Source organism: Vigna unguiculata, chromosome 1 (genome assembly GCF_037176805.1).
Source record: "Vigna unguiculata cultivar grain cowpea cultivar isolate G323 ecotype 2 chromosome 1, ASM3717680v1, whole genome shotgun sequence".
Classification (NCBI taxonomy): domain Eukaryota; kingdom Viridiplantae; phylum Streptophyta; class Magnoliopsida; order Fabales; family Fabaceae; genus Vigna; species Vigna unguiculata.
In genome coordinates, this window is record NC_140792.1 from 34,962,787 (window position 1) to 34,972,848 (window position 10,062).

The 10,062-nt window shown below is 30.6% G+C and overlaps 1 pseudogene; it reads right to left on the reverse strand.

The window, feature by feature from the left end:
• Nucleotides 1-8,980: 8,980 nt before the first annotated feature.
• Nucleotides 8,981-9,834, reverse strand: LOC114193911 (pterocarpan synthase 1 pseudogene; annotated as a pseudogene).
• Between the last annotated feature and the right edge of the window lie 228 nt (nt 9,835-10,062).

Here is a 10,062-nt window from a genome sequence, read left to right on the forward strand (position 1 = left end):
TTTCTTCTTCTCTTCCATGCCACTCTTCAACAACCAATGCAACAAGTTAGTGTTTTTTTCCCCTCATTTTCTCATGCCTAGGATTTTTGTTTGTGGAGAAAGCTCTCTTTGTAGTTGTCTTTCTCGATACTTGGTGATTTCCCATCTCTTTTGCAAATGAAGTAAATTTGTGATGTCGTTGCTTTACTGAATGTGTGCCGCTAGTCCCCATGGTGTTTCGTGAAGTCTCTTAGTCAAGTTTGCGGTTGGGGTGCGATGTTCTCCATGATGGTTCGTTGGTGTTGGTCCGTGGTGGTTTATTGGTAGTCTTTGGTGGTATGTTTTTTCTTTGCCCCTTCGCATGGTCACTTTTGAAAATGTTTTTTTTTTCTTTTCAGTAAAAGATATTAGATCGGTTGTTTCAGAACTGATCTAATATGTCTTTGACATATTACATCAATGTATATTAGATCGGTTGCGGAACCGATCTAATATACTTATTTTGCACTAGTATAAGTATCATAATAATCCTATATTATAGATGAAAAACACAAATGAAATGAATAAAAAAATTGATAAAAAAATATATAATATTAAAATTGAAAAGATTCTGTAAGTGTGTTGTATTCTCTTGTTAATTTTTTTTAATCGAATTAGAATTCTTTTTTACACTTCTGTAATTAATAAAATTACTTTTTGCACTATGCAATTCCAATAAAAAATAGTGGAGAGTCAGAGTGAGGCAATTATACGCGTTGAATTGTTGTGACTGACTATAGATATCATTAAGCTTGAATGCTACTCAAATGGGATTTCTTTTTTCTTTTTTGTGTTTCGTTTGAACCTTTTGCATTCTATATTCGTGCATCAACCTATTTGATCCTCTATATTAATATTATGATTATTAAAATAGAAAACAAATAGATATTCATCTATATATTATAATGATGTTTTATTTAGCATAAATAAAAACTTATAGCTTTCCGAGAAATAAAAATCCGTTTAAATCCTCCCATTCACATATGTAAAGTGTTAGCTTTAAAAGAGTTGAATACAACTACTAAAATATTTTGGAAAAGTTTAAGTTTTTCGTAGAGTGTTCCATTAAACGTTTTAAGAGATGTATAATTAGAGTTGTGAACTTATCTTATTGCGGGTGGGTACGTCTTAATCCATCTTTTAATAAGCTTCCTTTTATAGGGTTTAGCAAATCAAAGTAGGTTTGATCTCATGCAACATTTTAACTAAATATTCAAAAACAACATACTTAACTTCATTTAAAGGTCCAATTGAGTCGTTCTGACTTGAAACTCGATTTGAATCCTTTAGGGTTAATAATCGAGATGACTTCTCTCAAACTGAAAGTTGAATTGAGTCAGTATAGACAAAAGTTATAGTCGAGTTATATAGGAGCATAGGTCAAGCCGAGACAGCCAAGTCGAAAGTTAAGACGAGACCGCTAGAACGAAGGCCAAAATATACTGACTCAAGCCAAAGTTCTAGATAGTCCATCCCAGACTAAAGGTCAAGATTGGTCGGTTTAGAGTGAAGGTCAAGACAATCTGCCCCAAGATGAAGTTCGAGATGGGCAAACTGGGTCAAAGGTCAAGACGGGCGGTTTGGACCGAGACAGACTCACCAAGGTCGAACATCGAGATGGACTGACTGATGGGCTGAAGGTTAAGAAGACCGAAGGTTAAGGTTCAGCATGGGCCAAAGGTCTAGATGTACCGACTCAGATCGAAGGTCAAGAGGAGTCAACACAAGCCGAAGTCAAGGTTGGTCTTCTCGTGCTAAAGATCGAGGTTGAGCGGTCTAGGCTAAAGGTTGAGACAAGCCAAACCAAGCTGAATACTAAATTGGCCAATATGGGCCAAAGGTGGAGACATGCTTACTTGGTCCGAAGGTCATGATGAGCCAATTAGGCCAAATATCGGAACGAGGCGATCTAACTCGAAGATCAAGACAGCTTGCCCCAGATCGAAGGTAGAGATGGGCCAATCTAGGTTGTGAGGAGTTAGTTTGGGTCGAAGGTCGAGACGAGCCGACCCATACCGAAAGTCGAGACGAGTTATCTCATGTTGAAACTTTAGATATGTAATCTTGGGTCGAAGATCGAGATTGGTTGTTTGTGGTTGAAGGTTGATATCAACCGACACAGACCAAATATTCTGATTGGATGGTCTAGGTCAAAGGTCGAGATGGGTTGACTTGGACCGAATGTCCAGATGGGTCGGCCTGGACTGAAGTTCAAAATGGGTCGACCTTAAATAAAGGTTGAGACTTGCTGACTCAAACCAAATGTCCTAATGGGCTAGTCTGGGTCAAAAGTGTTGACAAACCGATTCGAGAAAAAGGTCAAGATATATCAATTTGAACCAAACGTTGAGACAAATTGACTCAAGTCGAATGTCAAGATACATCGATTCGATATTAAGACCAAGACAGATCTGCTTAGGTCGAAAATGAGATAGACTGGCCAAACCTAAAAGTCAAAACAAGATAACACCCCACAAGTTTTTTATGGACATTTGCACCATGTAAATTATTATAAAGGATGCCTTGTTGACCCCTAGATGGTTTTGTCTCCGGCCCGTGTAGTGGGAGTCGAAAACAATGGAGTGAGCCCATTTCAAATGTATATCTATAATGATTCCAAAATTGTTTGTAATACTTTTCGTAACATATACATTATATTAGTAGAAATTTGTGTATTTTGTACAATTTTTCTTGTAGAAGTTTGTAAAAAATTCAGTTTTTTTTTATTGTCGCTAAAAATTGGATCTAATAGTAATAGATACTAATCTAAGAACTTAAAATTCCCAAAATTATCCCCACTCAATTTTTCTGTAAAAAGAAGTTTGCACAAAACTTTTCTAACAAAATGTTAACTTAAAAATCAATAAATACCTTTTACTGTAAATTTATATTTCATAGATAATTTTCCTAAAGAATTGAAATTTACTGGTAACTTTTCTTACAAATTATTTCTTGCTAATTCTTTCAAAAAAATATCAGAAGTAATTTATCATATTTTTTATTTAATTCAAAAACAATAATAGTTAAAAAATAGATAAAAATAATAATATCTTATTCATCTACTTCCACTTTTACTTACATTGCTATAATTAATAATTTTAAAATGAGTTGGGTAGTTAATTAAATTACACCCTTAATTTGTCTAATTTTTACTTATTATTATAATGGAATACTTTAAAATGTAACTGACTACTGGATTAAAATAGTACTAATTTCCAAAACAAAATACTCTTAGTATACATAAGATCACATTAATTATTACTACTTAAATCAATCAATCTTATCATAAATCTATTGAAATAATTTAAAAATCTCCAATTATCATAAAATACTTTTTTGTACAGATTAAGTTAAGTTTTAATATTTATTTTTTAGGATAAAGATAATATTACACTACAATTATAAAGCATATTCAAAGTTTCTATGAGCTAAGTTTAAAAGAAGCACTAAGAAAACTCTTTTTTTATCTAATCTGATAGAAGTCAGATTAAACTGGAAGAATTATACTTTGAATTAACAACTTTTTTCTTAAAACTTGGTGAGAAATATATTTCCTTTCTATCATTAATATTTCGACCCCAATTTTATATATACTTTTAATTCTCTTAAACTAAACACACACACACACATACATTTTTAACTAAAAATGTTATTTGCTGAGATGTTACTTTTGTGGTAAGAGGAAATTAATATTTCCACTTGATTGCCTTTGGAAGGAAAACCCATCCTTTCTAACCCATCGTGTAGTTATTTGTATTTACGTCATTTTCAAAAAAAAGAAATCATTTTATTAGTTACTTGCTAAGTATTGGTGGTAAGAAATTTCTAGAAATACTTAAACCTTGGAATAAAAAAACCAGAAATGGTCAATAAAACAAACTGGGCCGAAGTCCATGAGAACCAAATACAACTACTAAAATCCAGTTCAAGTAAATCATATCCTTTTGCTGCCGAATCTTTAAATACTAGGAGGTATTCTTTCTTCACCCCTATATTCTTCCTGCACCCCTTAACTTTGAAAATACCAATTTTATCCTCACTAACATTAAAAACCCTAATTCTTTTTTCTCTTCCATCTTGCCTTCGCCAACAACACACAACACACCTCCCTTTGATTCTCTCTCACAATTCGGTGCTCCTTCCTCAAGGTTGCACTAGGTTACACCTTTATCGCAAAGAAAGGTTTAGGTTACACCTTCATCGCGCATCTTCAGATTCAATAATTTGAAATACTCTTTCAAAATGGGTGTTCTGGAATACATTATTGGATTTGAAAAAGCATTCCAAATTACTAAATCTAGTACACACCTATGATTTCCTGATTAGCTAATTTGAAATTGTGTTCAATTTATAATGTCAGTCTGAAAATTCTTTTTCATCCATAAGAGATCATGCACTAGTTGCAACTTGTAGGAAACCTACCTCGACGAACCCATGCACTTCTTCCCACCCCGCCCCTCCAATGGTCGTGGTACGCTTGACAAATTCTTCACCAACACTTGCGTCGAGCTCAAAGAGGGAGAGATAGAAGACGTGACTGGGCATTTCGTTCTATGACAACATCTAACCAAAGTAATGACGTGCATGACTTGTCAAAGGTAACTTTTTAGTTAACCTACTTGAGGTAACTTTTGAGTTAACCTACTTGAGGCCTAAAATGGCAAGTTGGAAGATACATTAAAACTCTCATTGTAGTTGCTAATGAGACGCGACAATAAAGTCAGTCTTGACCATCCCATAAAGGAGTGTCCTAACATAGTGGTGGACCAACATGTACATGAGGATGTGCAGGCGCAACTCAGGTTTTGTTAAAATTATCACCAAAAGTATTTAATAAAATGTCAACTTTAGTAAAAATATCAACATTTGTTTTGATTTAAAGAGGAATAATATTGTCATATTTTTACAAAAGTTGAAACTAAATTGAATCTAAAAACAAATGTAGAGACCAAATTGAGATTATGTCCATGTGGCACTGTCACATCACACTGATTGTGCCACGTGGCAAAACTGTGAAATGACATGTGTCAAAAAAAATAAGAATTAAAAAAAACACAAATTGACATGCGACAATGACTTTAATACCGTTTGTGCAACAACCATCAAATTGAGTCACCTTTTAAAAATTCAAAACCAAACAAGTTGAATCAAATTAAAAAAAGTCATGACCAAATTAAAACGAAAAAAAAAAACAACTCAAAAGACCAACTTGACACTTTCCGACAAAAATAAAGATCAAAAGAATAATTAAACTTTATTTATTTTACAAAGTAATATTTCTAAAAAATATTTATTTATTAATGTCTCAAAATTTCTTAATTTAATAAATTTATTGTATTTATCTCGTTTATTTGACCAACTAATTCTTATTTGTGTCCGATGAATCTTTTCACATGGCAAGTACACGTTATTAAATCATCAAAAATTTTAAAAAATATATATTTAATTTTAATTCTAAGTTGACTTTGAATGATTAAGTTTAATTCTTTAATTAATTGCTTTATCTAGTATCTAATGAACTGTTTTCATTGAGTAGAGAAAATTTTTAATTCCAGTAAATTTAATTATAGGTATTGATGTGATTAATCATATACAACTCAAATGATCGATTATATTTTAATTTTGAGTGTCAATAAATAAATAAAAATTCAATTGAGTTCTTAATAAATTTTTGTGATTTATTGAGTTATTTAAATTTTAAATTTTTTTAATTGAGTCACTAAAAATAAATGTTGTTGATAATTTTCTGTGATGTGATAGTTATTTTGTACTTTCACTTTACTCAAAATGTCATCATATAATATTTTGATGCAAGAGATTATAATAACGAAATCTTTACCGAATATTTATGGTATTCAAACGAAAATTGTTTATAAATTTAATTAAAATTATAAAATTCAAAATAAAAAATAAAAAAATTTCAAAAATATAAGATATGTAATTATAAAAGTATGAAATATAAAATTAAAAATTAAAAATTAAAAAATATAAAATATACAAATTTAAAATTATAAAATTATATAATTTAATAATTACGAAATTATAAAATATATAATTATAAAATTATATAATTATATAATTATAAAACAATAACATTACATAATTATGAATTATGAAATTGTAAAATTATCAAATTATATTTATTTTATTTTATTTTTTGTAATTTTAGAATTCATAATTTTATAGTTATATATTTAATATTTTATAATTTATATTTTTTATTTTGAAATTTTTAATTTTAATTAAAGTTAAAAACAATTTCGTTAAATATAATAAATATTTAAAAAAGATCTCGCCATCACGGTCTCCCTTATAATAAAATATTATATAGCAACATTTAAAAAAATAACGATGCAAAATAACTCTCACATCACAAAATTAACAACAATATTTAATTGTTGGGAATCAGAAGAACTTATTTGAAAAAGTTTTAAAATATTTAAAATATCTAAGATTCAATATACCACCAAAATTTATTAGAAACTCAATTGAAATTTTTTAATTTATCATACACTCAAAAATAATTAACCATATTTTAATTTTTTGAAATTTTTGCATTCTAAATTCTATATGTTATTTTGATGTGTTTCTATACGTATTTGACTAATAAAAGTTTGTTATACCTGTTTGAGTTAAGATTAAAATACTTAATTTATTCTTTTTCTTCTATTCTAATGAATCAAAGTTAACTTTATTTATAAAAGTGATCTAGTTCACTTTCCGGGTTAACTTTCCTCTCATCAAGAATTAACCTCAACAGGTATAAATTGTAATCTTTATTTAATTGAAAATCCCAAAAATTACATTGTTATACTAAACACTAAGGGTAAATAAAAAAAGTAAATAATGTTATTGAAATTCTATGAAATAAATAAATGGAAAAAAAAAAGTCTTCAAAATTAAGAGAGACAAAAATCAACAGAGGGGGTATTGAGTAAATGTCTCTTATTATTGTTCAATAATGACCTAAAATTATTATTGACATGGTTTTAAAAACTTAGAATTGAACCGGTCCGATTAAACTATAAAATAAGACATGCAATCCACGATCATGAATGATGGGCATTTCTTCCTCCACCCTCCTTTTTTAATCCTCATCTCCTAAAATTATATATTCCAATTTTACTCTTATAAATTCATAATAAAATATTAAAAGTTAATTTTGTCATCTTCTTTACAAACCGTTGTCTCCAAACTTTTCTTTCTGGGGGATATGTAACATTTTGAGATTTTAAGCAACTGTATAATCCGAAATATGTTACCAAATCTAGAAATATGTTCAAAACAAATATTTTAAAATATTTTTATAAGTATATATTTTAAATTAAAAATCAGACATACACTTTTGAATTCAGTGAAACATTTCAGAATACAAACATATTTTGTGAAATTCCTAATCCGAAACATTACTCCATATTTAGAAATATATTCCAGATCACTCCATTCAAAGAACATTGTTGTGTTTCGGAATATGTAATCCAAAAATCTGGAACATGTTAACATGACCACGTGACCGGAAACAAAATATATACCTAGTTTTTATGGGCAACTGAAACTTCATAAATGTTCCAACTCTTTTTATTACGATTGAAAAAAATTACTAGATCATGCGGTATTAGACCTTAATATTTTAATTTCTTTTTTACATTTATTTTTGTAATTTAAAGTATTAATATTGTTGAAAAATATATGATCTAGGAACTTGTAATTGTGGTGGTCGACTTATGACTTATGATTTAGCACTGGTAGTCCAGCCGCCAATCAAGAATACCCAGCTGCCTCGAGTGAAATTGGTAGAATCACATTAAGCTATCTATCCATACATAAATATAGTTAAAATATTTTAATATTATTTGACGAATATAAAATACTAAGTATTATTTGAACTATTCGTATTGAAAATAAACAAATAAATTACAACACTTAAATGGTCACATTACTCAATAAATTTAGTTATGTATATATGTTATTTACATTATTTTAGCATTTCATCAACATATAAAGAAGTGAACAGTAATAAATTTTCTTTTTAATTAAAATTTTAAAGAGGGAAAAATTTTAAATTAGACAAATAAATAGTGTGAGTAGACTTTTTTAATTTTGTGTAAAGAGAAACTTTAGAATGGCATATTCGACTGATTGGGGTATTTAAAAAGTGCTTCGCTGGTGCTATCTTCAGATTCAAATTAAATTTATTTAAACGAAACAACATCATATTTTCTATTCTTTATTACAGTTTGACCTCCAAAGTTGCACGATCTTATAAAATTTGTCCTCTAATGCCGAACGTATTTAAACCTTCATGGTTAAAATAGTTGTGTGGTAATTTTTTGAAACGCCACAAGACAATTTATGTCTTTATATAAATTAAGAAGTAATTTCTTAATATAAATATAAATAAAAGAGTTCACAAAATCGTGAAGTTTTTATGATGCGATCGACCGCGTATCTATAAATATTTCATAGATAGGACAAAAATAATATATAATATTTTCAGAAGTTTTGGAAAAGAAAAAAAAACATTCAAATAGTATAGGTTTTATAGTTTCCAATGGTTCTTTGTGCTTTTTCTATTTAATTTTTTTTATTATCAATATTATGAAAGTTATTTTTCTCTCAGTGTTAAGCTAATCTATCATTATTCAACCAAAATATATTTGTAAGTCTCTCTGTTTCGTATAGTTAAGGAACCTTAAAATATAGATGTAGTGATATATAGTAATGATAATAAGTAATTTTTTCATTTTAGAAAAAAAATATCTTACAAATCTAACTGTAATGTTTTGGAAGAATAATATATCTCAAAAGGCAACAGCAGACACTATTTGTAGAAACATGAAGTTTTCAACAAAAGCTTCAATGGTGTTTGGATTGAATGTGAATTTGTTTGAAAAAGACGTATTAAGAAGATCCAAAAATAAGAATTTGTGGACAAGGAAAAAGTTAAAACAAGAAGACGAGGGAAGCAAGAGACGGTGACATTAGAATTTAGGACAAGTGGAAAAAGACCCAGAGAAAGTAAAATCCTTGACGAGGAATAGTTCTCAACGTGTTTTAATACCATTAGCTCCTACCAAGAACTTAGCAGAGAGAGGGAGGAAAAGGGTGGGGTGAATTACAAAGCATAAGGCTAAAAAAAACAAAAGCTTGAATATTATAATATGAGTGTCAATAATGATTGACGAAGACGTCGTATTCGACGATGGCATCGCCTTTGGAGAAATCGACGGAGTGGAACCTGGCCTGAGCGTAGCCACGAGCGAAGCGAAAAGCGCCGGTGCCGCCAACGATGGCCATTTCCCTAACAGGTTCGCTCATTATCATGTTTCTGGCCAACACGCTGATGGTGCTGCCGTTGAAGTCTCCGTCGGTGAAGGCCATGGTCATGACCATCATGAGCCCCATCTCCGCCTGAGATATGGAAGTGTAAATCCCCTGGGCCTTCCCCACGAGTTTGGAGTCGGGTTCGGGTCCCGCCGTCAAGGGGTCGTCCATGGCGACAACGGTGCCGAAGGGAAGGGCGTCCTTGGCCTTTCCGTTGGGCTCGGCGACAATGACCATGCTGGGGTTGGGCCCGGTGACTACGTCGTGGAAGAAGAAGTGAAGGTGGGTGAACTTGTCCTCACGGAAACCCATGAGCGTTGGTGTGAGACTTTGATAGTAAGTGGCGGTGACGAGAGTGATGAGTAAAGAGAGGTTAAGGCAAAAGAAAATGGTGGAGTTGGCCATGCTTCACAAACTGGACACGCTCAATTCAATTTCTCTTACTCTTTCTCTTGGCTTCCACTGGATCGGTGTGAGCTTTCAACTCTCCCCCACAAACTATTTATAAGCTCACACTACCCCACAAAACCCTTTTCTTAATCTCACCAATTCAAACTCAACACCATTTTCACTTCTCCTTTAATTTTATATAAGGTGACTGCTCATTTTTTTTTTCTTTTTTTTTTTTTTATATTCATCTTCTTACCGTTTAAATTAGAATTTTATTATAATATATCTTTGCTGGTTATAAAATATTATTAATGAACAGTGGTGTCAAAA